This window comes from Triticum urartu, chromosome 5, assembly GCF_003073215.2.
Source record: "Triticum urartu cultivar G1812 chromosome 5, Tu2.1, whole genome shotgun sequence".
NCBI lineage: Eukaryota > Viridiplantae > Streptophyta > Magnoliopsida > Poales > Poaceae > Triticum > Triticum urartu.
Window position 1 is genome coordinate 379,346,313 of NC_053026.1, and position 27,559 is coordinate 379,373,871.

At 42.4% G+C, this 27,559-nt stretch overlaps 2 long non-coding RNA genes and 1 pseudogene across 2 annotated transcripts; all 3 read left to right on the forward strand.

Moving 5' to 3' along the window:
* The first annotated feature begins 10,113 nt into the window (after positions 1-10,113).
* Positions 10,114-11,824, forward strand: LOC125509156. Its single transcript, XR_007283985.1, has 2 exons — positions 10,114-10,329; positions 10,486-11,824. It is a non-coding gene; the product is annotated as an uncharacterized LOC125509156 (long non-coding RNA).
* A 4,235-nt stretch (positions 11,825-16,059) lies between these two features.
* On the forward strand, positions 16,060-18,328 carry LOC125509157. Its single transcript, XR_007283986.1, has 3 exons — positions 16,060-17,681; positions 17,777-17,845; positions 18,029-18,328. It is a non-coding gene; the product is annotated as an uncharacterized LOC125509157 (long non-coding RNA).
* A 2,608-nt stretch (positions 18,329-20,936) lies between these two features.
* Positions 20,937-23,962, forward strand: LOC125509155 (annotated as a pseudogene).
* The last annotated feature ends 3,597 nt before the right edge of the window (positions 23,963-27,559 follow it).

The following is a 27,559-nucleotide window of genomic DNA, read 5'->3' on the forward strand; positions in this document are numbered from 1 at the left end:
TCTTCCTCTCATGTTCGAGAGGATCGCCGAGGGGTCGGAAGGTTGCCTAGTGTCAAAGGATTCAACAAAACCATGTCTTCATCATTAGGCGAAAGTAACAAGTGCATGATGGTACGAAGCTCTCCAAAGTTATTCTGGAACGGAGTCCTAGATAGGATAATTCGCTTTTTGGTACAAAGTTCAGCAAGAACCTTCCAAATATCGTTATTTGGAAGGCCTTTGCTGAAATTCATACAAAAAGGCAAATTATCCTATTCGGGACACCATTCCAAAATAACTTTGGAGGACTTCGTCATGCCCTGGTTACTTCCGGCTAATGATGAAGCCATGGATTTCTTCAATACTTTGACACTAGGAAACCTCTCATATATATCCATCTATAGCCACATACATATATAAATGGAAAAAATGCTATGAACAAAAATACATATATACTTGGTAAATATTCTATGAAACATCGTTTCTCATATATATCAATGCATACATCCATGGATCATCATTGCTCATATATCCATAGTCATATATAAAAACTTTCTGCCTATGAACAAAAAACTTTCTATGAACAAAAAAATATTTTTGACATATTTAGCACATTCTAAATTTTCCTAACTCTTTTACAACCATAAAAATTACTCCAACTTCATGACAGTACCCACACTCCATTTCACCAAAAACCTTCTGATCCATAGTTTAAATTTTTTAATTTTCATTCAAATGAAATTTGAACCAGATTCAAATTCCTTGCTGAAAACCTATTCTAAACCAATCAAAAAATTCTGAAATTTTGCCATCACCTTTGTCTTGCATCAGTACCTCACCACAAAAAATATCATAAATCCTAAAAATGCCCAAAGCCATCTAGCATTTGATCAAACACCCTCTATATGCACTGTTCATATCTGTAAAAAAAATTCAAAAATTTCAGAAAAGTTTGTTGCTGCTCCACTCCTTCTCCTCTCCTCTCCTTCTCCTCTCCTTCTGCTCTTCAATGCGTCGGGGCCGGCGGCGACCATGGAGCAGGGGCAGAGAGCAAGGGCCGCACTCGATCGGGACCATGGGAAAGGGGGGGCTCACTTCGAGGGGGGCGGCGATGGCAGGAGTCCGGCGACGAGGACGGCGGGCTCGGGGCGGCATGCGGTGACGGGGACGGCGCGCGGACGACGACAGGGACGAGGAGGGGTCGGCTCAGGGAGGCACGCAGCGACGGGGACGACAAGGACGGCGGGCTCGGGGATGCCGGCAATGAGGACGGCGCGGGCTCGTGGAGGCGACGACGTTGGCGGTGGCGTAGACGACGAGGTGGAGCAGCCTGACGGCGTCGTCGGCAAGGGAGGGGGGAACTGGCGATGCAAACTGAAAATTTTCACAAGTGTTTGTTATATAGTCCAAGCTTTAGTCCCGGTTGGTGGCGTAAACCGGGACTAATTCCCCCTTTAGTCCCGGTTGGTGCCAGCAATGGGGACCAAAGGCTTCTTTTCAACAGTCCAAAGGGCGGGAAGCAGCGGCCTTTGGTGCCACGAACCGTGACCAATGCCCCCCTTTAGTCTCGGTTGGTGCCACCAACCGGGACCAAAGGCCTTGTGCTGCCCCGCGCCCAAATGTTTAGTCCCACCTCGCTAGTTGAGAGGGAGCCGCACCTGTTTATAAGGTGCGGTGCGCCTTCCCTCTCGAGCTCCTCTCTAAAGCAGGCTTTCGGGCCTAACCGTGCAATGTGTGCCTGTGGGCCTACTGGGCCTCCCGCGGGCCTGAATCCTGGCCCATGGTAGGGTTTCTAGTCGTATTCAGGCCGTGGGTGCCCAGTAGGTGGCACTTTTTTTGTTTTTTTGTTTTCTTTGTTGCTTTATTTATTTTATTTTGTTTCTACTTACAACAAAATACTTATTGTTGCTATTTTTATTTTTTTTCCAGTTTTTTGTTTTGTTTTCTGTATTATTTATTTTCTTTTGTTTTTTGCTTTATTTTTTAATTCTTTTTGCTTTTAGGTCAGCAAAATTATAAACTTTCTGTTGCTTTATTTATTTTATTTTGTTTCTACTTACAACAAAATACTTATTGTTACTATTTTTTCCAGTTTTTTTGTTTTGTTTTCTACATTATTTATTTTCTTTTGTTTTTTGCTTTATTTTTTTATTCTTTTTGCTTTTAGTTTTAGAAAAATTATAAACTTTCTGTTAGTGCCATTAGTTTTCAAATTTGAAAACACTTTTTTAGTTTTTTTGTTTTCTTTGTTGCTTTATTTATTTTATTTTGTGATTAACTTTACTATAAAAATAGTTTTTTCCTGTTTTTTTGATTTGTTTTTTGCATTATTTATTTTCTTTTGTTTTTTGCTTCAATTTTTAATTCTGTTTGCTTTTAAGTTAGCAAAATTATAAACTTTCTGTTAGTGCCATTAGTTTTAGAAAAATTATAAACTTTCTGTTAGTGTCATTAGTTTTCAAATTTGAATAGTTAAAATTTGAATTCTTTGAAAATTGTTTGAATCACAAGTTTGTGATTAACTTACTAAAAAAATGAGAATAGATGCGCTTATAGAGAAAATTCAACCTAAATTCCTAGTAAATTTTTATGAATTTCAGAGAAATTCACTATGAATTTAGGTTAAACTTTTCTCTATTAGGGCATCTATTTTCACTTCGAGAGGAGCTCAACAAGGCAGAGAGGGAAGGGCTTATAAACCGGTGTGAGCCCCCTTCGGTTGGCGAGGTGGGACTAAACTCTGCTCGCAACGAGGACCAACCCTTTAGTCCCGGTTTGTGGCACAAACCGGGACTAATGGTCATGGGCCAGGGGCGAGGAGCAAAATTATAAACTTTCTGTTAGTGCCATTAGTTTTAGAAAGTTGAAAGTTGAAAGTTGGCATGGGCCAGGGACTAATGATCATGGTATTACGAGGGACGAACCATAAGACATGAAAGCATTTCAAATGAACTCTGAAAAAGTTGAAAGTTGGGATGGTATCATAATTTCACCCACATAGCATGTGCATGTACAAAACGGACAATGGTAGCATGTTCGTGTGTTACAAAGTTGGCATGGTATCATCATAATAGTTGCGGGAGAAAGTCTTCACTTTTTCTTCGCTTGTGTCATTTGCTTATTGCACCGTAACCATAGATAATCTTCATTGTTTATCAGGATGCTTGGGTCAACCTTGACATTGAAGGGAGGAATTTCATGAAACTTTTCATAATCTTCAGACATGTCTGTCTTACCGTCCACTCCCAGGATGTCCCTTTTTCCTAAAAGAACTATGTGGCGCTTTGGCTCATCGTATGATGTATTCGCTTCCTTATCTTTTTTTTCTCGGTTTGGTAGACATGTCCTTCACATAGATAACCTGTGCCACATCATTGGCTAGGACAAACGGTTCGTCAGTGTACCCAAGATTTTTCAGATCCACTGTTGTCATTCCGTACTGTGGGTCTACCTGTACCCCGCCGCCTAAAAGATTGACCCATTTGCACTTAAACAAAGGGACCTTAAAATCAGGTCTGTAGTCAAGTTTCCATATGTCCACTATGTAACCATAATATGTGTCCTTTCCGCTCTCGGGTGCTGCATCAAAGCGGACACCGCTGTTTTGGTTGGTGCTCTTTTGATCTTGGGCGATCGTGTAAAATGTATTCCCATTTATCTCGTATCATTTGTAAGTCAATACAGTCAAAGATGGTCCCCTGGACAACAAGTACAACTCATCACAAACAGTGTTGTCACTTCTGAGACGTGTTTCCAACCAACTGCTGAAAGTCCTGATGTGTTCACATGTAATCCAGTCGTCGCACTGCTCCGGGTGTTTGGAGCGCAGACTGTTCTTGTGTTCATCGACATACGGGGTCACCAAGGTAGAGTTCTGTAGAACTGTGTAGTTTGCTTGAGACCAAGAATATCCGTCCCTGCATATTATTGAGTCTCTTCCAAGAGTGCCTTTTCCAGTCAGTCTCCCCTCATACCGCGATTTAGGGAGACCTATCTTCTTAAGGCCGGGAATGAAGTCAACACAAAACCCGATAACATCCTCTGTTTGATGGCCCATGGAGATGCTTCCTTCTGGCCTAGCGCGGTTACGGACATATTTCTTTAGGACTCCCATGAACCTCTCAAAGGGGAACATATTGTGTAGAAATACGGGCCCGGGGATGACAATTTCGTCGAATAGATGAACTAGGACGTGCGTCATGATATTGAAGAAGGATGGTGGGAACACCAGCTCGAAACTGACAAGACATTACGCCACATCACTCCTTAGCCTTGGTACGATTTCTGGATCGATCACCTTCTGAGAGATTGCATTGAGAAATGCACATAGCTTCACAGTGGCTAATCGGACGTTTTCCGGTAGAAGCCCCCTCAATGCAACCGGAAGCAGTTGCGTCATAATCACGTGGCAGTCATGAGACTTTAGGTTCTGAAACTTTTTCTCTGGCATATTTATTGTTCCCTTTATATTCGACGAGAAGCCAGTCGTGACCTTCATACTGAGCAGGCATTCAAAGAAGATTTCTTTCTCTTCTTTCGTAAGAGCGTAGCTGGCAGGACCTTTATACTGCTTCGGAGGCATGCCGTCTTTTTCGTGCAAACGTTGCAGGTCCTCCCGTGCCTCAGGTGTATCTTTTGTCTTCCCATACACGCCCAAGAAGCCTAGCAGGTTCACGCAAAGGTTCTTCGTCACGTGCATCATGTTGATTGAGGAGCGGACCTCTAGGTCTTTCCAGTAGGGTAGGTCCCAAAATATAGATTTCTTCTTCCACATGGGTGCGTGTCCCTCAACGTCATTCAGAATAGCTAGTCCACCGGGACCCTTTCCAAAGATTATGTAGTGTAAATCATTGACCATAGCAAGCACGTGATCACCGGTGCGCATGGCGGGCTTCTTCCGGTGATCTGCCTCGCCTTTGAAATGCTTGCCTTTCTTTCGACATTGATGGTTGGTCGGAAGAAATCGACGATGGCCCAGGTACACATTCTTCCTGCATTTGTCCAGGTATATACTTTCAGTGTCATCTAAACAGTGCGTGCATGCGTGGTATCCTTTGTTTGTCTGTCCTGAAAGGTTACTGAGAGCGGGCCAATCGTTGATGGTCACGAACAGCAACGCCTTAAGGTTAAATTCCTCCTGTCTGTGCTCATCCCACGTACGTACACCGTTTCCATTCCACAGCTGTAAAAGTTCTTCAACTAATGGCCTTAGGTACACATCAATTTTGTTGCCGGGTTGCTTAGGGCCTTGGATGAGAACTGGCATCATAATGAACTTCCGCTTCATGCACATCCAAGGAGGAAGGTTATACATACATAGAGTCACGGGCCAGGTGCTGTGATTGCTGCTCTGCTCCCCAAAAGGATTAATGCCATCCGTGCTTAAAGCAAACGATACATTCCTTGGGTCCTTTGCAAACTCATCCCAGTACTTTCTCTCGATTTTTCTCCACTGCGATCCGTCAGCGGGTGCTCTCAACTTCCCATCTTTCCTTCGGTTCTCACTGTGCCATTGCATCAACTTGGCATGCTCTTCGTTTCTGAACAGACGTTTCAACCGTTGTATTATAGGAGCATACCACATCACCTTCGCAGGAACCCTCTTCCTGAGGGGCTCGCCGTCAACATCACCAGGGTCATCTCGTCTGATCTTATACCGCAATGCACTGCATACCGGGCATGCGTTCAGATCCTTGTATGCACCACGGTAGAGGATGCAGTCATTAGGGCATGCATGTATCTTCTCCACCTCCAATCCTAGAGGGCATATGACCTTCTTTGCTGCGTATGTACTGTCGGGCAATTTGTTATCCTTTGGAAGCTTCTTCTTCAACATTTTCAGTAGCTTCTCAAATCCTTTGTCAGCCATAGCATTCTCTGCCTTCCACTGCAGCAATTGCAGTACAGTACCGAGCTTTGTGTTGCCATCTTCGCAATTGGGGTATAACCCTTTTTTGTGATCCTCTAACATGCGATCAAACTTTAGCTTCTCCTTTTGACTTTCGCATTGCGTCCTTGCATCGACAATGACCCGGCGGAGATCATCATCATCGGGCACATCGCCTGGTTCCTCTTGATCTTCAGCAGCTTCACCCGTTGCAGCATCATTGGGCACATCGTCTGGTTCCTCTTGATCTTCACCAGCTCCCCCCGTTGCAGCATCACCGTATTCAGGGGGCACATAGTTGTCATCGTACTCTTCTTCTTCGCCGTCTTCCATCATAACCCCTATTTCTTCGTGCCTCGTCCAAACATTATAGTGTGGCATGAAACCCTTGTAAAGCAGGTGGGAGTGAAGGATTTTCCGGTTAGAGTAAGACCTCGTATTCCCACATTCAGTGCATGGACAACACATAAAACCATTCTGCTTGTTTGCCTCAGCCGCATCGAGAAACTCATGCACGCTCTTAATGTACTCGCGGGTGTGTCTGTCACCGTACATCCATTGCCGGTTCATCTGCGTGCATTATATATAATTAAGTGTCCAAATTAATAGAAGTTCATCATCACATTAAAACCAAATTGCATACATAGTTCTCATCTAACAACATATAGCTCTCCAGAGCATCAAATTAATTAAACCATACATTGAAACTATGTAAAACATTTCAATGCGAAAACAAATGCGATCATAATCGCAACCAAGGTAACAATTGATCCAACGGCATAATGATACCAAGCCTCGGTATGAATGGCATATTTTTCAATCTTTCTAATCTTCAAGCGCATTGCATCCATCTTGATCTTGTGATCATCGACGACATCCGCAACATGCAACTCCAATATCATCTTCTCCTCCTCATTTTTTTTATTTTTTCCTTCAACAAATTGTTTTCTTCTTCAACTAAATTTAACCTCTCGACAATAGGGTCGGTTGGCATTTCCGATTCACATACATCCTACATAAATAAAATCTATGTCACATTGGTCGGCATAATTTTTATAAACAATAAATGAACCAATAGTTATAAAGATAATATATATACCACATCCGAATCATAGACAGGACGAGGGCCGACGGGGGCGGATACCAAAACCATCGCACTATATAAGATGCAATAATAAAAGTAAGAAAATAATACAAGTATCTATGTAAACATACAAGTAAGAATATTTTTCCTTTCAGAAAGAAGATAGGAACAAGAGGCTCACCAGGTGGTGCCGGCGATGAGCTCGGCGCGGGTGATCGACGGCGGTGAAGACGGGGACGGGGCGTGACGGACCGCTAAACCTACACAAATATTATGGAAAATGGAGCTTGGAGGTCGAGAGAGGAGAAAACTTAACTAGTGTGGCTCGGGCATTCCATCGAACACCTTGTGTGCATAGGAGGTGAGCTAGAGCACCACCAAGCCCTCTCCCCCTCGGCCAGAGAAAAACAGAGCACTGGGGTGCTCTGCTCGCGAGCGAGGGGTGTATATAGGCACCTCATTGGTCCCGGTTGGTGACATGAGCCGGGACTAAAGGGGAGCCTTTGGTCCCGGTTCAAGCCACCAACCGGGATCAATGGTGGTGGGCCAGGAGCGAGGCCCATTGGTCCCGGTTCATCCCACCAACCGGGACCAAAAGGTCCAGATGAACCGGGACCAATGGCCCACGTGGCCCGGCCGGCCCCCTGGGCTCACGAACCGGGACCAATGCCCACATTGGTCCCGGTTCTGGACTGAACCGGGACTGATGGGCTGACCCGGCCTGGACCAAAGCCCTGTTTTCTACTAGTGTACGTATGTGGCCTCCTCCAGTGGGTGGCCTCTTGGAGGCATCAGGGGAGTATGAGCAGCGGTTGGTGGAAGGCCGGCATAGTGCAAGGCGGTGGTGGGAATTGGGGATCGCTGGACCGAGTGTTCGACAAGAGTCTGGTAGCGAAAAGTCGATATTTCATCTTTTTGAGGAGTCACATAGAACGTATGAGAAGTGGCGAGCAGGTGATTATGAGCCTATGAGCTATGACTTGTTTAAGGAATACGAGATTTAGGGTTGGACCATATGAGTTGGATGTTAACCCCACATGTTATAGGAGTTATTTTCATTTTTTAATTTTTTCTGGGTTACCCATGGACACAATTTCTTACCCATGCCCTACCCATATATTTTGCGGGTATGGATACCCACCCATTACCCGTGGGTAGAAAATCCCTTCAAGTCTTGCCCATACCCATTGTTTTCGGATATGGTACCTGCGGGTACCCATAGCCATGGGCAAAACTGCCATCCCTAAGCGCAACCACACAGTTGTAGCTCGTTCAGATCGGCTATAGGTGACCAACCGATCGGCAACTCTATTTTAACTACGCCTAATTTTATATCTCTATTCTATTTTCATTATTGTGTACTTTGAAGAGATAAACATGAATTTTTTCTAAAATTTATGTGGATTAAAAAATTTGAATGTATATTAAAAACACAGTGAGCATTCTTTGAAATACGCGTTCATGTTCATTTTCATATTATTTTAGAAAATGCTCACCGTATACTTAGAAAATGTTGAACATGTATTACAAAATAATTGTGTTAAATTATTCTTACATTTCTACAAACACGCTTAACATGTCAGTACATTTCTAGAATTTACTATTGCTACACAATAATTTTTAATACACGCTGAACAGTTTTTTAAATACAATTGTCAATTTTTAACAATTGTGTATCTATATCTATACCAATATAAAAAGGTCCAAAGGGGCAAATGTAATTAATCTCGGCCATCAAATCATGTCAATCCAACGACCTAGACTACTTCAATGTCGAGCGCTCAACACGTTTAGCGTGCAGTTAATTTCATGCCAAAAATAGTGTTAATCACATAATAACACGCAAATAATATCCTACCTAATATCCGCATGCACTTAATATACTTTGAAATTAACGTGCATTGCACGTACACATTGACTAGTTTTAAAAACACAATGAAGATACACAATAATTGTGCGTGCTTGTGGTCTTGAGTGAAGATACATAGTCATAAAATAATTTTTAAATACATTCAACTTTTGAATCCACATAAATTTTAGAAAGAGTTCGTGTTTATCTCGTCAAGGTACACAATAATAAAAATAGAATAAAGATATAAAATAAACAATATGCATATTGATAATCATTTTATATTTTAATATGGAAAAATTTATATATTATGAAAATTAAACATAAACTTCACTAGGAAAACAAAGCGATACTTGAAAAAAAAAACAGGCCGAAAACATGTGTAGAGCCATACGTGGAATCGTCCAAATAAGAGGCCTCTCCATATAAATTGCTAGACAGCAATAAACACAAACCGAAGTGGGGCCTGTTGGTCCGCTCTTTTGTTAGGCAACTAGGATGCCCCTACTTGAAATTCCCCCTCTACCGACTTGTTAGTTTTTTTTGCGAGAATTACTTAAAGTCTAGGGGCGTTCCTGTAAAAAACAGCGCCCAATCTGCCACCGGGCACTCGATACGGTGGCATAGATCGAGATGCACCGTATTTGAACACCCGGACAAGTTACAATACCATATTTATGTATTTTTCAAGTTTAGACACCAAACTAACCGTGCCGGACAAATTAGAGCACCTGCAGTGTATTTAACTCGACTATTTACATGTTGTGAATTAGTCTTACATGGAGCCTGGGATAACCCAACATCCAGTACTTAATTTATTAGGATTTGTGCTAATTAGTACTCTCTTGGTTCATAAATATAAGATGTTTTAACTTTCTCTTTACGGATGGGTATTTAATTTTTAGTGATTAGCAACCATAAACCATGGAAAATCTGATTACTAGTAGTATGTTGCCCTTTGCCCTTTTTTTCTGTGAAAACTCTATCCAACCTATACAAAACATATAAGATCATTGGTAGTGGGAGTGTTAAGTAATTTAAGTGTAATTAAATGGAAAGAGAGAGTGTTGAGTATTGATACCCTATGGTATTAAAATAATATTATTTATCATGCATGACAATAAATACTTGTATGCCCCTCACTACATTACGGAGGTGATATAATGCAGCAGTGTCATACAGTACTCCTCACTGCAAGTAGCCTAAACATTTTTTTAATACAAGTAGCCTAAACAACTACGACAACATATAATAAGAGTAGCAGATGAATGAGTGTGCACATGTAGCCTAATCTGGTAGTCGCCGGTGGTTTTGAATAGCCTGCTCTATGTTATACAACTTGCAATGCTGATGGAAGCGTAGGTATACAACTCACATCCTAAGTTGGTGCGTAATATATATACGTGAGGCATGGCCTAGTTCTCAAGGCCATTGATGAACCGAGTACTTTCGTCTCTCTCGATGAGGTCGTTGTGGGTTTTGTTTGGGGCATTCGTATTGGCAGTCACAGCAGTTCATGTCAGCAAGAAGGTTGATTTTTCATCTCAATTACATGGATCGTATCCATATATCCGCAACACAAACATCTTGTAGATATTTCATTATTACAAATTCAAATAGCCTGATTTTGATCGTATTCTAACTCTTTTCTTCCTGGCTGTGTGAATATGTGCAATCAATAATCAGGTTTCCTGAGCATCGACTGCGGCCTGGATGCCAAATTCAGCGGGCGCAAGGACACCCACACAGATATCGCCTACGTCTCCGATGGTCCGTACGTCGACGGCGGGGAAAACCGCAGGGTAGCCGCCGAGTTCGATACTCCTAGCGCGTCACTCGAGGACCTCCGCACGCTCAGGAGTTTCCCGTCCGGCCTACGGAACTGCTACACGCTCCCCACCAAGAGCGGCGCCAAGTACCTTGTCCGGATGGTATTCTTCCACGGGAACTACGACGGCAAGCCAGCCGTGTTCGACCTGCACCTTGGCACCAACTACTGGGATAGGATGACGATCCGAAACATGACTGACACCCAGTACTGGTGGTCCGAGGCGATCTTCATCGCGTGGGCGAGCTGGGTGCCGGTCTGCTGGTGAACACCGGCGGCGGTACGCCGTTCGTCAACACGCTGGAGCTGAGGCCTCTCGGTGCCTCGCTTTACCCGGACCTCACCATCGACGGCTCCATGTCCACGTATGGAAGGATAAATACAGGGGGAACTTTACCAGGTATGTAGTATGAAACTCTGGTTTTCTGATGCTACGTAGGGGTACTGTGGGTGCGTTTGGTTGCTGGGCTATCCCTCGATTGGCTAGGGATAGCCAGTTTTTAGATGGATAGCAGGTGTTTGGTTCATTGATTTAGGTGGGTGGGGATAGCCAGATTCCACGAATATGCCCTCAAAAACTGGATGTGCGGAACCGGCGAAAAGTGGCGGATATGGGCAGCCGCCCTTCGCTCGGCGCGCTGCCCTACCTCCAATGGTTTTTCTCCCCAACAGCGTCCGTAGATCAAGATGCGGCCGCGGAGGTACGGAGCAGGGCAGCCGGCGGCACCAGACTCCTCTCCCCGGCCGGTGTGCTTGTGTGGTGTGCCTGCTCTGCGCCGGCTGGGTGTGTCTGCTCTGCGCCGACCGGTTGTATTAGTGTTAATCCTCTTTCTCATTTAATTGCAAGGGCATGTTCTGCTCGTTTGATGCTGGCACACAGATGTCAAACCGCCATCAGGAACTGAAGAAATAATTCCAGAATATGAATGCAAGCGACGGGTTCAGTGGCATGCGTGACTGTATCCTACTGCCGCGTCCAAATTGTGTAATTGAGATCTTTTTTGGCATCATTTTGTTTTTGCTCAAAGTAGTTGTTAAGAACAAGGTGTATAATCTGGGTTTAAATATCCCCAGTGGTTCATAGTAGTAGAAAGTGCATCTTCATCAGAGGATAATCTCACCACCTCATGAGAAAGAGGTCATGTCAACAAGTCTATCCATCTCTTATCCTTTCAACCGAACACAAGGTTGGCTATCTATAGTCATTTCTCATTCTTTCTACCAAACATAAAATATGGCTATCCCTAGCCAGTTGGATGGGGATACCCACAACCACCTAAATTTATCCCGCTAGCCAGTTATATGTTTCCCTTTTTTTTCAACAGTTTCGTTATATTTGACCAAGTTTATAAGAATCAACATCTACAACATTAAATTAGTTTCATTAGATTCAACATTATGATAAAGTATGTTTTCATATTGTACATTTGATGATTTGAATATTAGTAGTTTTTTCAACAAATTTGGCCAAATTTAAGGAAGCTTGACTTATGAAAAACCTAAATTTCAATTATTTTGGTACGGGGCGACTATATTCGGAAATAGTTTACCTCCGCGCCTGAGAATGCCATGCATCGGTAAACACACGCATGCATTGGATTTTCAGCAGGCGGTATGATTTTATTATTGAACTAAAACCACGACAAGTATTTCGGAACGAGGGAGAACATTAGATCAAATAGATTGAGATGATAATTATGAGAATCGTGATCGAATTGAAAGTTATATCATGATTTTTTGGAGTTGTGCATTTGATGATTTGGATATTAGTAGTTTTTTCAACAAATTTGGTCAAACTTATGGAAGCTTGACTTATGAAAAACCCTAAATTTCAAATATTTTGGAACAAGGCAACTATACACGGAAATCGTTTACCTCCGCGCCTGAGTATGCCATGCATCAGTAAACACACGCATGCATTGGATTTTCCTTTCAGCAAACGGTGTGATTTTGTTTTATTGAACTAAAATCATGACAATTATTTCGGAACGGATGGAGTACATCAGATCAAGATTGAGATAATAATTATGAGATTCATGATCGAATTGAAAGTTATATCATGATTTTTCGGAGTTCTTATCGCACGTAGCTAGTTCCACATTTTGCATCTCAAGTTTTAACCACATCTCATGATGCGAAAATACTGTAGAACTCTAAAATTCCATAAGCCACACTACCTTCAAAGTCTGAGGTAGCAATTGAGTGCCCACTCTGATATGGGATACTCTGAGATTGTTAAATTCTCTATGACTGAGGATCTTGCCTCTAAGGCGGGATCGTCCAATTTTGTATGGAGATCGTAGCTAGGAACCCGTCACATGTGGGGACAACCACTACTAGTAGTTTTCAAACATTTACTCATTGTGTGTAAAATTCATATTTTAGCTAAAGTATCCACTTCCCATCCTCTTGTTGTGACATTTCATTCCTTGAATGTGACAACATGATAGTTTTGTCTTTGGAACAGCCTTTCGTCCCTCTTTATACATAAAACATACATCAAGATACACGATATAATGAATATAATATAGTGAGCTAGCCCTTGTACAAAGTCGATCCATGAATCATCAGACTACATAAACGCACGTGACTATGTTACCTAAAAAATAACATAGGTAGGCCTGAACTCAACTCCATGACACGTAATAGGACACCTACGCTCCACAACAACACCCTCAAGAGTGGGAAGTATGCTAAGTGTCGCCGCGCTACACAACATCATCAAGAGGATAGCGGCACCTACTAGTGTCGTCGGCGGCGGCACCAAAGCGTGGAGCTTTTGCTCCACAACTTGCCCATGCCTCAACAAAGCAGCCAGGACAACCGCAACGAGCACAAGCCTCTAGATCCAAATCTAGGCGTCTCCACTTCCAACAATAGAGAGTGAGCCCAAGCCATCTGTCATTACACCCCTCGCTGTCCCAGACGACCTAGACATATAGCCACTACCGCCGTCATGATGCCCACCAGACAGCCAACCATGCGGACACCGCCATCCGGGCCGCTACACCGACATCCATGTCCCAAGACACCACCAACTGTCCACACCGCAACGCACTAACCATAGAAGGAAGAGCGAAAGGCATCTTCTTCCGAACCCAGACTCGCATCAACCATCGAGTCTTGAGTCAATGCCTCCATGGTAGGAAGCGTCCACACCTGCTCCCCAGCCACTCTCAATGGATCAGGATACACAATCCAATGGCTGCCGACGGCAAACGCCGAGCAAGCTTAAGCGAGCTCGCACACCGCCACGCCCGTGGCCATCGGGGCCGATTCGACCAATGGCACAACAACGTAAGGGGAGTCCGACTCGAACCGAAGCCTCAAATGAGTAGCAAGTAAGGAGAGCACAACGGGAGGCTTGCACCAGTGCGGGCCAAGTTGGCCCCCCTATACTTGCATGCCGCCGGAGGTCGTCCATCACCATGGACCAGATCCGTGCCGCCCGCCAAAGCCAGCCCACACCAGGCCACTCTCGCACGCCGTCGACACGAATTACACCACCGCGCCGCCCTATTGCCACCCGGATGACCCAGACCGCCATAGCCGGGATGGGTCACGAGGCAGGGAGTAGATCCACCGGGGATCCATTCCAACGTCGACTAAAGTCGGCTACCAGAGCACCCCCATCTCCTATCTGACAGCAAACACCACAAGAGGAGCCCCGCTGACGCTGCAAGGAACCGCCACACCAGCACCACACGAGAGGCGCCCAAGCCCCAGGAGCCAGACCTGCCCATTGTTGTCCATCTCTGCACACCGTCCAGGAAGGGAGCAATGTGCACCACCATGGCCAGGAGCAGCAGCCGCAGCCAGATCTGCCACTAGCCGAGCATCCCCGCACGAGTCGTTCCACCCATGCCTCCACGATGCAACTGCAACGTGGTCACGTCCACACACCTGCACCAACCTGCCACGCCACCGCTGGGGACCGGAGCATCGCACCCCCACACGCTAGAGAGCCCTACGACCCCGAGAGACACACGAGCGGGAGGAGACGCCTCGCCGCCGCCATAGTCACATGGATTTTGCCCGGCGGCGACAGGATGGAGGAAGGAGATGGATGGGGAGGGGTGGCAGTGTTAGGGTTGTCTGGGTTGCTCGTAGGAGTGACACGGGACCGAACCGATAGATGTGGTCATCGATTGGGTGGCGCAGAAGAAAGCTCACTCAGACCATAGAGACTCAATTTAATTTTATTGTGAGCAAGAACAGATTCCATTTTATGGGATGACATTGTGTTTTTTATAGGGGTGGATGACGTTGTGTTAGTCTGTTAGAAGCATGGTTGGAGGGCGCCCGGCTGGTTGTCGAACCTGCGACCTCCTGGTTGACCGAGTGGGGCAGTGGGGCAGGAATCCTCGCTGAAGGGGAGACCTAGTGGGTCGGCCCAGGAGCACGGGATGCAACAACCTCCTTTTTGTTTTTTTGTTTTTTGTTTTGTTTTTTCCTTTTCTATATACTTTAAAATATTCTAATATATTACAAAAAACCATCTATAAAAAATTTGAAAAAATGTTGACCAATCATTTGGAAAATGTTGAATGTGTATAGAGGAATCCACAAACCATCCCGACCGACAGTCGGAATATTTTTGAATATGTCATTGAATTTATTCGAGACTTGAGCAAAACTCGAATTGGAGAAGAATATGGTCCCCGGGTTCCCTTTATTGGAACTATGTTCCTTTTTATTTTTGTTTCGAATATGGTCCCTGGGTTCCCTTTATTGGAACTATGCTCTTTTACCTTCGAAAATTATAGAGTTACCCCATGCAGAATTAGCAGTGCCCACGAATGATATAAATACTACTGTTGCTTTAGGTTTACTCATGTCAGCGGCATATTTTTATGTTGTCTTAGCAAAAAAAGGATTGAGCTATTTCGAGAAATATATTAAATCAAGTATATGATTAGATCTACCTCAAATTTTTGAGAACCCTTTGAGAAGGCGTTCAAGGGGTTCCCAAATAAAACATAAAAGTAAAAACATTCATTTCATGAAGGTTTTATTTTATGTAATCATTTAGGTGTTAATGTAAACCAATCATAACTATGTATGCTTATTCCTAATAGATTTATACCAAAATAATAAATCAAAATTATACGAAATCATATTTATCACGTATACAAAAAATGTATAAAACATATGTATAAAATGTTGATCATGTATTTTTTTAATCAGGAATTTGAAAAAAAAATTGAACAAGTATTTCAAAAATGTTGATCAAGCATTTGAAAATTGTTAAATGTTTATAGAAAAATGTTACTCATATATTACAAAACATGATGACTTTTTTATCATGTATATAAATATGTTAGTCAAGCATTTGGAAAAGAATGTTGAACAAGTATTTGAAATTTTTTAATCAAGCATTTGAAAAATATTAAATGTCTATAAAAAATATTGACCATGTATTAAAGAAATGATGAAATTTTCTGATCATATATTTTAAAATGTTAATCAACATCTGAAAAAATATTAAACAAGTATTTGAAAAATGTTGATCAAGCATTTCAAAAATGTTAAATGGCTAAAGAAAAAAATGTTGAACATGTTAAAAAATGATCAAATGTTTTGATCATGTATATAAAAATGTTAATGAAGGATTGGAAAAAAATATTGAACAAGTATTTGAAAAATATTGATCAAGCATTTGAACAATGTTAAATGTGTATGGAAAAAATGTTGACCATGTACTAAAAATGATGATTTTCTTATCATGTATATAAAAAATGTGAATCAAGCATTTGAAAGAATGTTGAACAAGTATTTATAAAAATGTCGGTCAATCATTTGGAAAGTGTTAAATGTGTATAGAATTTTTGTCGATCATGTATTAGAAAAATGTATACTTTTTATTGAAAAATGTTAGACGTGTATTAGAGATTTTTTTTTGACATATACAAAAATGTAGAATAATAACCAAAAGAATAAATAAACCAAAATTAGAAAGAAAATAAAAACAAAGAAACAAAATGCTAAAAGGAATGAAAAATTGGAGAAGAGTAAAAAAGAATCAAAATAAAATAAAGAAAGAAGAGAATAAGTAAAACCGGAGAAAACAGAAAGATAATAAAAAAATTCCATGAGTATAAGGAAAATTTGCACAAATTTGAAAATCGCGCACTTTGTATAAGGAAGCTTTCCATGAGTATGCACAATCAGATCCTAATTATGAATGGCAGCCCGATGATGAAGATTGGGTACTATATGGCAGAATTCAACCCATCTTGAAATCATTTGCTGAGGTAACTACTATACTATCAGGATCTACTTACCCCACTACCAACATTTTTTATCCATACATCATGAATGTTAAGATTGCTATAGTAGAGCATGCTATGTCCGGAGATGACAATTTGAAAATGATGGGGGAAGCCATGCTTAATAAGTTTGATAAGTATTGGGATAGCACTGTTGTGCCAGAAAACAAAAATCGGAAAGATAAAAAAAGGTAAAGAACAATGTTATGGTGATTGCCACCATTCTTGATCCGAGATTTAAGATGAAACTTGTGGACTATTTTTTTAAGAAAATGTATGGTAAAGAGGGGGGTAGTAGTGAGATGGAAGATATCAAAACAGAGTTCTTTGATCTGTATGCCACATATGAGATGGAAAATCGTCAGCATGAGGCTTCTAACACCAATGAGCAGAGTTCAATTTCAAGTAGGCAAGCATCTACATCTATGACCACATTGTCGAGTGGGTTTCAATCCTTTCTCGAGGAGACAAATTCGGAGCCATGCAAATCTGAATTGACTACTTATCTTGAAGACAAGACTCATCCCATTAATGATCCAAGTTTCACATTACTTGACTGGTGGAGGTTGAATGCTCATAGATATCCTATTGTGGAAAAAATGGCAAAGAAGTTCTTGACTATACCAGCTACTAGTGTTTCATCAGAGTCAACATTCTCTACAGGAGGTAGAGTTCTCGATGACTACCGTAGTTCTCTACTCCCAAGCATGGTTGAGGCACTTGTTTGTGCTTCTAGCTTCATCAAAGGATCAAAAGAAAACCACATTAGGCCTACAACCATAGTGGTAATATTAGTTGCTCTTTGTTGTCTACTACTTATAAGCTTTGACATACTATTTCTAAATGGACTGCCTAACTGAAACTACATTTCCCTTTGTAGGAAGATGACATTGATGATGATGTTGAGTTCATTCCATTTCCTGAATCTATTGTGGAAAGCAACTAGCAGGTTGGTGCTTGGCTACTGGCCGAGACTTGTAGTTTTTATTTTGCAACTTTGTTTTCTTTCTCTTGTACTATTTATATTGCAATGCCCATTTTGTCTATTAAACCTTCTCCTATTTAAGGTCTACTACACTACTGTAAGAGAAACCTGAAAGTTTATTTTCTTTGTTTCAAAATTTGCATGTAGGAAAACTCTGCAAGTTCATGAAGGCATCATACGCAGCAAGGTGGAAGGGCTCCTGGAATGTTCATTCACTACTGCCTGTAGCGTGTTGCTACTATCTTTAAAATTTATTAAATTATGCAAACTGAAAGGTGCACCAGACTTGTTGGTGTTTGCTGCTGCGTACTAGACTGCTAGTGTTGCTACTTTATGCTTTTGTAATGGACCAGACTCGAGTGGTGTTGCTGCTGCATAGTAGTCTTGCTATGCTACCGTTTTGACTCCAACGTCCTTTTATTAATTTATGCTATTGTGAATTTGTGATGGAAACCTTCTGTGTTTGGGGTTTGGCAATTTGGCTGTAGCGTGTTGCTATTATTTTTTAAATTCAAATGATGCAAAGGTGCACCAGCCACCAGACTTGTGTGTTGTTGCTGTTGCGTACTAGTGTTGTTAGTTGTTACAACTAGAATGTAATTGTCAAATTTATGCCATTGTGAATTTCTGATGGGATCACAAGATTCTTCTATGTACTGTGTTGTCTGTACCTTAACGAGTACTCGTGAAAGCTCGCGAGCATAACGAGCTCATAACGAACCGAGCTGAACAGAGGTTTCAGCTCGTTAATATTAACAAGCTTATTGATAACGAGCTTAACAATATGAGCCGAACGAGCCGAGTAGCTCGTTAATCCAGCCCTAATCACTTTATTGCCTCAATGATGGATTATCATCTTTGCATGAAGGTTTCCTGACGATCCATACGACCGCTACTGGGGTTCGAGAACCATGTCGTCGTGGGCAAAACTTTCCACCGAAAAGACCATCAAGCAGGATGACGACTTCATGGTACCCATCCCCGTTCTTCAGACAGTCGTCGCTCCTATCAACAATGACACAGTGCTACACGTCAATACATGGGCATACAAAACATCATCCGAGTTTAAGTTCATCCTGCACTTCGCCGACATTCAAAACACCCAGCTCCGGTTATTCGACATCTACATTAACAGCGACAAGGGGTATCCGAATTACAGTACCCCGTACCTGGTCGCTGATCATGTGCGTAGTACTGAATGGTATAAGACTACAGACGGCCAGTACAATATCACTCTTGCAGCCACCAATACATCCATGTTGCCTCCGATGCTCAATGCATACGAGGGCTACCTGCGCATCCCCCACAATACTCCTAGGACGTTCTCGGAAGACTGTGAGATGACTCTCCCTCTCTATCTATTTCCCTACTCAACTCATTTACCGTCATTGTAGACATTATTGATAGGGGGGGGGGGGGGCGTTAATGTTGTATGGCGATGAGTGTTGGCCGACTAAAAGACAGCATGTTCAACAGTTAGGTGTAGCAGATATGCGCATGTTGAGATGGATATGTGGCCACACAAGAAAGGCCGGGCCCGGAATGATGATTTACGGGATAGACTTGGGGTGGCACCGTTTGAATAGAAGCTTGTCAAACATCGTCTGAGATGGTTTGGGCATATCCAGCACTTGCCTTCAGAAGTTTCCGTTTTGTGAACATATAAAGCTCTACCTTTTCACCTTTTTAAACTTTATCATTGCTAATTTTCTTCGCAATAATATGTGTATATAGCTTTTATTAACATGTAGATATAAACAGTTAAGAAGTGAAGTCTTTTTTTAATTGTGTCAGTGTATAGAACATTATATTTAGGGCAGTTTATGATTAGTTGATTCGACCTGCAATGTTGTATGGCGATGAGTGTTGGCCGACTAAAAGACAGCATGTTCAACAGTTAGGTGTAGCAGATATGCGCATGTTGAGATGGATATGTGGCCACACAAGAAAGGCCGGGCCCGGAATGATGATTTACGGGATAGACTTGGGGTGGCACCGTTTGAATAGAAGCTTGTCAAACATCGTCTGAGATGGTTTGGGCATATCCAGCACTTGCCTTCAGAAGTTCCGTTTTGTGAACATATAAAGCTCTACCTTTTCACCTTTTTAAACTTTATCATTGCTAATTTTCTTCGCAATAATATGTGTATATAGCTTTTATTAACATGTAGATATAAACAGTTAAGAAGTGAAGTCTTTTTTTAATTGTGTCAGTGTATAGAACATTATATTTAGGGCAGTTTATGATTAGTTGATTCGACCTGCAATGTTGTATGGCGATGAGTGTTGGCCGACTAAAAGACAGCATGTTCAACAGTTAGGTGTAGCAGATATGCGCATGTTGAGATGGATATGTGGCCACACAAGAAAGGCCGGGCCCGGAATGATGATTTACGGGATAGACTTGGGGTGGCACCGTTTGAATAGAAGCTTGTCAAACATCGTCTGAGATGGTTTGGGCATATCCAGCACTTGCCTTCAGAAGTTCCAGTGCATAACAGACCGCTAAAACGTGCTGAAAATGTCAAGAGAGGTAGGGGTAGACCAAACTTGACATGGGGGGAGTCCGTAAAGAGAGATCTGAAGGACTATAGTATCACCAAAGAACTAGTCATGGATAAGGGGTGTGTGGAAGCTTGCTATCCATGTGTCAGAATTATGAGTTGGTTGCGAGATCTTATGGATTTCAGCTCTAGTCTACCCTAACTTGTTTGAGACTAAAGGCTTTGTTAGAAAAGAGGGAAATTACTAGAAAACAATTAGATAAATGATAGGATCTGAAGGAAAGATTTGCAAGGAATTTTCTTAGCGTCACCGTTTTTTTCAGAATAATGAGATATCATAACATACGTTTGAAAGAAGCAGGCGCTTGCGAATCAGATGTTCTAAGCCGAGGCAGCCGCTTGCGAATCAGATGTTCTAAGCCTGTAGTACTTTTCTGATTCATATGTCCGGATTTTGCAAAATAAAACAAAATCTGGATGCAGTTGGCCTGACGAACCATTGTCAAATTGCTCGTTTGTATTCAGTGATCAAACAAGTTCTTCACGAGGATGATCAAACTTTTACTCCTTTTTCTACTTTGGATGTAGTTGACGCAATGATGGCTATCAAACTCGAGTATGGAGTAAGGAAAAATTGGATGGGTGATCCGTGTTTTCCGGACAAATACCGATGGAATGGCGTGAAGTGTAGTGATGTAACTGATAACACTACGAGGATAATATCTCTGTAAGTATTATTTCGGTGGTCTCTCATGTTGTGTGTGCTAATATGTAGCCTTTTCCTGATATGTTGGATTGTTAATTTTCATGCAGTGATCTGTCCAACAACAACATGAGTGGATTGGTATCTGATAACTTCACATTGCTCACAGAACTCCGATTTCTGTAAGTATCAGAGAATGAGTATAACTATGTATATACGAATCTGTTACAAAAGGTTATCGACTTCTTCCTAACCAACATGTTCCCATTACAAAGCACTCCATCTTGACAGATAATTAGTGGATGGTGGGGAAGTGAATAAAATTGCACAATACTTGCCTTTTGTAGTTCTTCTGACAATCCATAATACTCCTATCTGACATTTCCATTTGACATGAATGGGGAGCCCCTTCTATCTGTAGTGATGAGTGTAGTAAACCAACATGATCCATTTGAGAGGACTTCTATTTGGCATTTTGGATAGATTCTGTTGCAATTGTTACAAAGCTATGAACGTCATTGAGTATCTAAACTAGTACGTGTCACTTTCTACAGAGATTTGTCTGGCAACAATCTGAGCGGACCAATTCCATATTCCCTTTGTAAAAGGAATGCAGGATCGCTCGTTTTCAGGTTTGGGTTTCCGTCCCAAGGTTCCATTTTATGTGAATATGCATTCGAATTGTACTTGAATGCATATCTTCTGTGATCTTTAGGCAACTAACTATTCAAGATTGCTTGTTGTGCTAAAGTAACACTCAATTGGTTGTCTAATGTACTTTCATTGTTTCAGATACGAGTCCGGTGAAGATATGTGCAACAAAACAATAAGTTCGACTCCATCACAAAATAGAATAGCTATAATTTCTATTTCGGTAGTGGTTCCCTTGGTGGTAGTGGTTGTACTTGTTCTTTCGTATTTGATCTGGAGAGGGAAGAAAAAGCCTAAATGTGTGTTGCTCTTTTCTTTTAATAACACGTGATTAATACATCCATTGATTGTTAAGGTTTACTATATTCAATCTTTCTGTAATGTAACTGACATTTGTGCATCCAGTTTCTGTACAGGATTCTCCTAGAGAGCAAGAACTTGAGAGTGCCCTCAGAAGTACAAAAAGTCAGGGTGGTCACCTGCAAAATACCGAGAATCGACGATTCACATACAAGGATCTGGAGAAGTTTACAAATAAATTCCAAAGGTCCATTGGGAAAGGAGGTTTTGGGCTTGTGTACTACGGCCGTTTAGAAGACAATACTGAGGTTGCTGTCAAGATGCGTTCTGAATCATCATCGCATGGGCTTGACGAGTTCTTAGCGGAGGTACTTTCTCCCCTAGTTCATAAAATTTTCAATTTGAAATGTAAGTTCGGCGAGTCACTACTTACTATCAGAGTGAGCTTACATGCAAATTAAGATATTTTCCCTCTGTGCTATGTCTCTTTACATAGGTCAATAGCTTGACAAAGGTGCATCACAGGAATCTAGTTTCTTTGGTTGGTTACTGCTGGGAGAAGGAGCATTTAGCACTGGTTTATGAGTACATGTCCCAGGGAAATCTTTGTGATCATCTAAGAGGTTTGTCCGTTCGCAAACCTAATTAAGTGATAACAAATTTGCGGTTGTCTTAAAATTTCATAAAAAATATATGTGCATTGTTTGAACTTGAAAGCATGCAATCGTCAGTAAAAAAAAAGTGATCTTGAGTGCCTTTAATGCGTATATCTAAAATACTCTAGTTTGAGGGTGTCCACATCTGTTTCTTTAAAGTGCCTGCAATCGTCAGTAACATCTATTCTTTTAAATTTATGTTTGCTTATATCGCTTCTCGTGAGGTTTTTTTTCACTAACCGTTTTGCTGATGAAGTAACAACCTTAATGCATCAATTTTCCGACACATAAGACGGTGACTCTATGAGATATGGAATTGCAAACAAAGAAATATTGCATAAATATATGAGCATTGACATGTAAAGCTGTTCATACAATTCTGCTCTAACTCTTACATGCTCATATATGAAAGGGAAAAATGGTGCTGATGAACCCTTGAGTTGGGCGACACGTGTACGAGTTGTGCTCGAAGCAGCACAAGGTATGGTTTAGTGGAAAGATATATATAGTTCTCGGATGGTCTGCTCTTCTTTTGAGTCAAGTATTGAAGGACTTGTTGTGATATGTCTAGGCTTGGATTATCTGCACAAGGGATGTAGCTTTGCCAATAATTCACCGGGATGTGAAAACCAACAACATCCTCATAGGTCAAAACCTACAGGCGAAAATAGCTGATTTTGGACTTTGCAAGACCTATCTTAGCGACATGCAGACCCACATACCAACCAATGCGGCTGGGACAGCAGGTTACATGGACCCCGAGTATGTCTCTTTCTATACTATGATATACTTTTGTACGTGTATCTCATATATGGCATTGTCGCTTAATCCAAATTAGGTTTACTAAGATGTGGCTTACCTACTGTATTTTAGGTACTATCACACTGGATGGCTCAGTGAGAGCAGCGATGTGTATAGCTTCGGTGTTGTTCTACTTGAGGTGGCCACCGGTGAGCCTCCAGTATTGCCGGGCCATGGCCACATTGTTCAGCGTGTGAAGCAGAAGATTGCCACCGGCAACGTTACCACTGTGGCTGATGCCCATCTTAGAGGTGAATATGATGTCAACTCCATGTGGAAACTTGTCGACACCGCCATGGCGTGCACGGCGGATGCTGCAGTTCGCAGGCCGACAATGGTCGCCGTGGTAGCGCAGCTGAAAGAGAGCCTTGCGCTGGAGGAAGCTCGTGAGGACAGTAGCGTCATAGGGAGCATCGCGAGTACTACTGGTGCCCCGATGTCCGAGGTTGGCCCATCGGCAAGATGAGGGTGCGACTTTACGCAGATGTGTTGAGGTGGTCTTCGGTACAGCCCCCCCCCCCCCCCTCCCTAAAACGGCCGTATAAAAATACCCGCCCGCCGTAGGCGTGCCCGCGTCGCCGTACGGCGCTGTCGCATACGGGCCCACGTCCGCATGCACGGGCGCCCGTAGCCCACGTCCCGCATGCACGCCCCGCCCGCGTCCGCTGCGTACGCCCGAGTGATTAAAAAAAAACGATCGGCGAACCCTATCTTCAAGACGCCTCACCCGCCTCCTCTCGCGCCGCCGCCGCAGCCGCCATCTCCGGCAGTACCTGGCCGACGAAAAAAAAACGCACGCGCTGTGCGCTACGCCGACAACCGCCTCGGTCGGGCAGACGCCTCCGCCGCTGGCAGCTCGTATCCGGGGACAACCACCTCATGTCTGACGAAGGCAACGAGGTACGCGAGGCGCTGGCATAGTAATTTAAGAACGGATTTGAATTGAAAAGATGTTACGTGATGTTTGAATGGATATTTGATTATATATGAACGTGTATAGATTGAGGCTGAAATAGGATATGATGGTGATGATGGCGGTAGCGAGGACGGATCATTGTCATTGGATGAAGACGAACATGACGGCGAAAATTATATGAGTTTAGATGAGTCTTACAGTGGCAATGTAAGTGGTCTGCATGTTCTCAACCATATTAAATACAAGCATCTGCGATGACAATAACATGTTTGACTGTGAACAGATAGGAGGGGATGATGACAATGAGGATATGGATGTAGATGATTCATATGCTGAAAGCAGAAGCCATGTAGGTTTAGAATTATGTAGGTTATTTTAAAGTGAAATTAAATACGCATCAAGTCTTACATATCATATTTACAATTTGCACAGATGGAAGTGGAAGGGTACTATCAGTGGAATTTTTCCGATGATGCCAATGACGAAAATGATATCGATGCATCTTATAATGACAGCTCGAGCAAAATAAGTAGTGGAAAGTGAATACATATGATAGTCCTTATACAACTACTTACTGACATATACCGTTCATTGTATTTTTTTTCAGGACGAGGATGGTGACACGTGTGAAAACGACGATGATGCCGATGGTGATGAGTGCAATTTTGATATTGGGTACGATGAATACCAGCAAGAATCACTGGACAGGCATTGGACGGTGATGTCCACGACGTTCAGGACAGACGAGGAAGCATATGATTTCTATAACGACTATGCGAAAAAGCGAGGCTTCAGCATTAGGAGGGACAACTTGAAATATAGTAAGGGTATCGACGCACGTAGGCGGTTGAGGAGGTTTCTCTGTTCAAGGTCTGGGAAACGACAGGCCAAGTTTTGTACCATGGAAGGGAAGAAGCGCAGGCTGAGAGCGGAGACTCGGTGCTATTGTGAGGCCCATCTAACTGTGAAGGTTGACAGAGAGCGCTCCATTTGGTATGTCAGCAGTTTCAGTGATGATCATAGTCTCACTCTTGCTAGACCAGATGAAGTTATATATCTTCGATCTCATAATCAGATAAAGGAATACCAGAAGCTCGAGATCTTAGCAATGGCAGATGCTGGGCTCAAAAAACATTGGATTTATGACAACTTCGTTAGTAGGTATGGATCATATGCACTGGCTGGTTTCGGGAGGAGGAAACTTTATAACATGTGTTATAGGGAGAAAATGAAGTTGCTAGCAAAGGGTGATGCGGACACTGCAATTGGTATCATGATGACGAGAAAGACAAGGGATCCAGACTTTTTTCTTTGAGCACACTGTCGACGCAGAAGGAAAGCTGAAGAACATGTCCTGGTGTGATTCTCAGTCACGTCGGGATTACCTTGACTTTGGTGATGTAATCGTGTTCGACAGCACTTACAAGATGAATAGGTACGGAATGCCATTCATACCTTTTGTTGGTCTAAACAATCATCATTGCACCACTGTGTTCGGTTGTGCAGTTGTGTCAGATGAGATGGAGGATACATACGTTTGGGTGTTGCATACCTTCTTAAGAGCTCATTGTCAAAAGAAGCCGAGGTCTGTAATTACTGACGGAGACGCAGCCATGATAAGGGCCGTCAGGAAGGTCCTTACTGACGTGTGGCATCGACTATGTTCGTGGCATATTGAGAAAAACATGTAGAAACACCTCCACCACAAGTCCCTTAAGGAGTTCAGGTCTCTTATTTATTATGCCACTACACATGATGAGTTTGAGGCGAGATGGGCAGCTTTTAGAGCTAAAGGGAGTCGGAGAAAACTGAAACATGGTTGCGTAGGATGTACCGGAAGAAAAGGCTATGGGCTGCGTCATATCTGACCGGTGGGTTCTTCCTTGGTATGCGGAGTAACCAGAGGAGCGAGAGTCTGAACTCTTGCCTTCATATGCATCTTGACTCTGGCATGACAATTGTTGATATGGTTGTGCATTATGAGAACTGCATTGTTCGGCTCCGTGAGAACGAGTCACATGACGACTGCCTGTCCACACAGACACTCCCTATAGCAGTACTAGACGACTTCAAATGCATTGAAAAAGCCGCTGCCCGTGACTTCACTGCGGTGAACTTTTACCTCTTGCAGAAAGAAATGAAGAAGGCAGCGGATCTTGAGATCATAGATAGACTGAGTGGAGCCGTCAGTAGGAGATTCATAGTGGCATGGAAAAATAACAGGCAACTGAGATTCAAAGTGGACTATACACCTAGTAATTCAGAAGAAACAGTGAAGTGCAGTTGTGATAGTATGAAACGTAAAGGTCTTCCATGCAAGCATGTTCTTTATGTTTTAGCCAGGTTGAACGTGCAGGACTTACCTAGGTGCTTAGTGCTGTGAAGATTCAGCAAGAATGCTAGAGGTGGACTGCCCGTGAAACGCACTAGCGATCTCTTCGCATGGGGATGGGCAGGTACTGAGGAGAGAACTAAGTACAGTGAGTTGACTATTTTGTCTGCGGAAGCAAATCATGCGGCATGTCATAAACCATTTCTATTTGATAAACTGAAGGCTGCTCTGGAGGATGTGATAGCAAATAAGGATATTCAGGAGGAAGATTACGTGAGATAGCATACAGTTGCACATGATGATGCTTTTGTGCCGAATCAAAATCATGTTTTTGTTGGTGATCCAGAAAAAATCAATACAAAAGGAGCACCAAAAGGGCAGAATAACAAAGGCCGTGGTAAGGAACCTGGCGTGACTACAAACGGTAGATCCAAAGGTTTTGATGAGAAGCCTATACATCTATGCGGTTTATGCAAAGGAAATGGTCATTTCAAAAACAATTGTCCTCAGAATCCAAAGTATGTGCACACCATTTCATTAACGTTCTTTTCTTGTTTAGTTAATACTTTACAAATTTTTGACGTATATTATAATCTTTCTATGCAGAAACATGGCATGATAATCATAGCAAAGAAATGTTTGAATAAAAAGAACAACTTTTGATTACAATTGACGATTTATTTGGTTGTCTTAAGGAATAGTACTTACATATTTGTTTCGTTACATTGATACGGAAGACTTGTAATCACTGTTTACTTATGTCATATTTGTTAGCACTATACTCGTTGTTCTTAATATTACATGCGACATACAAA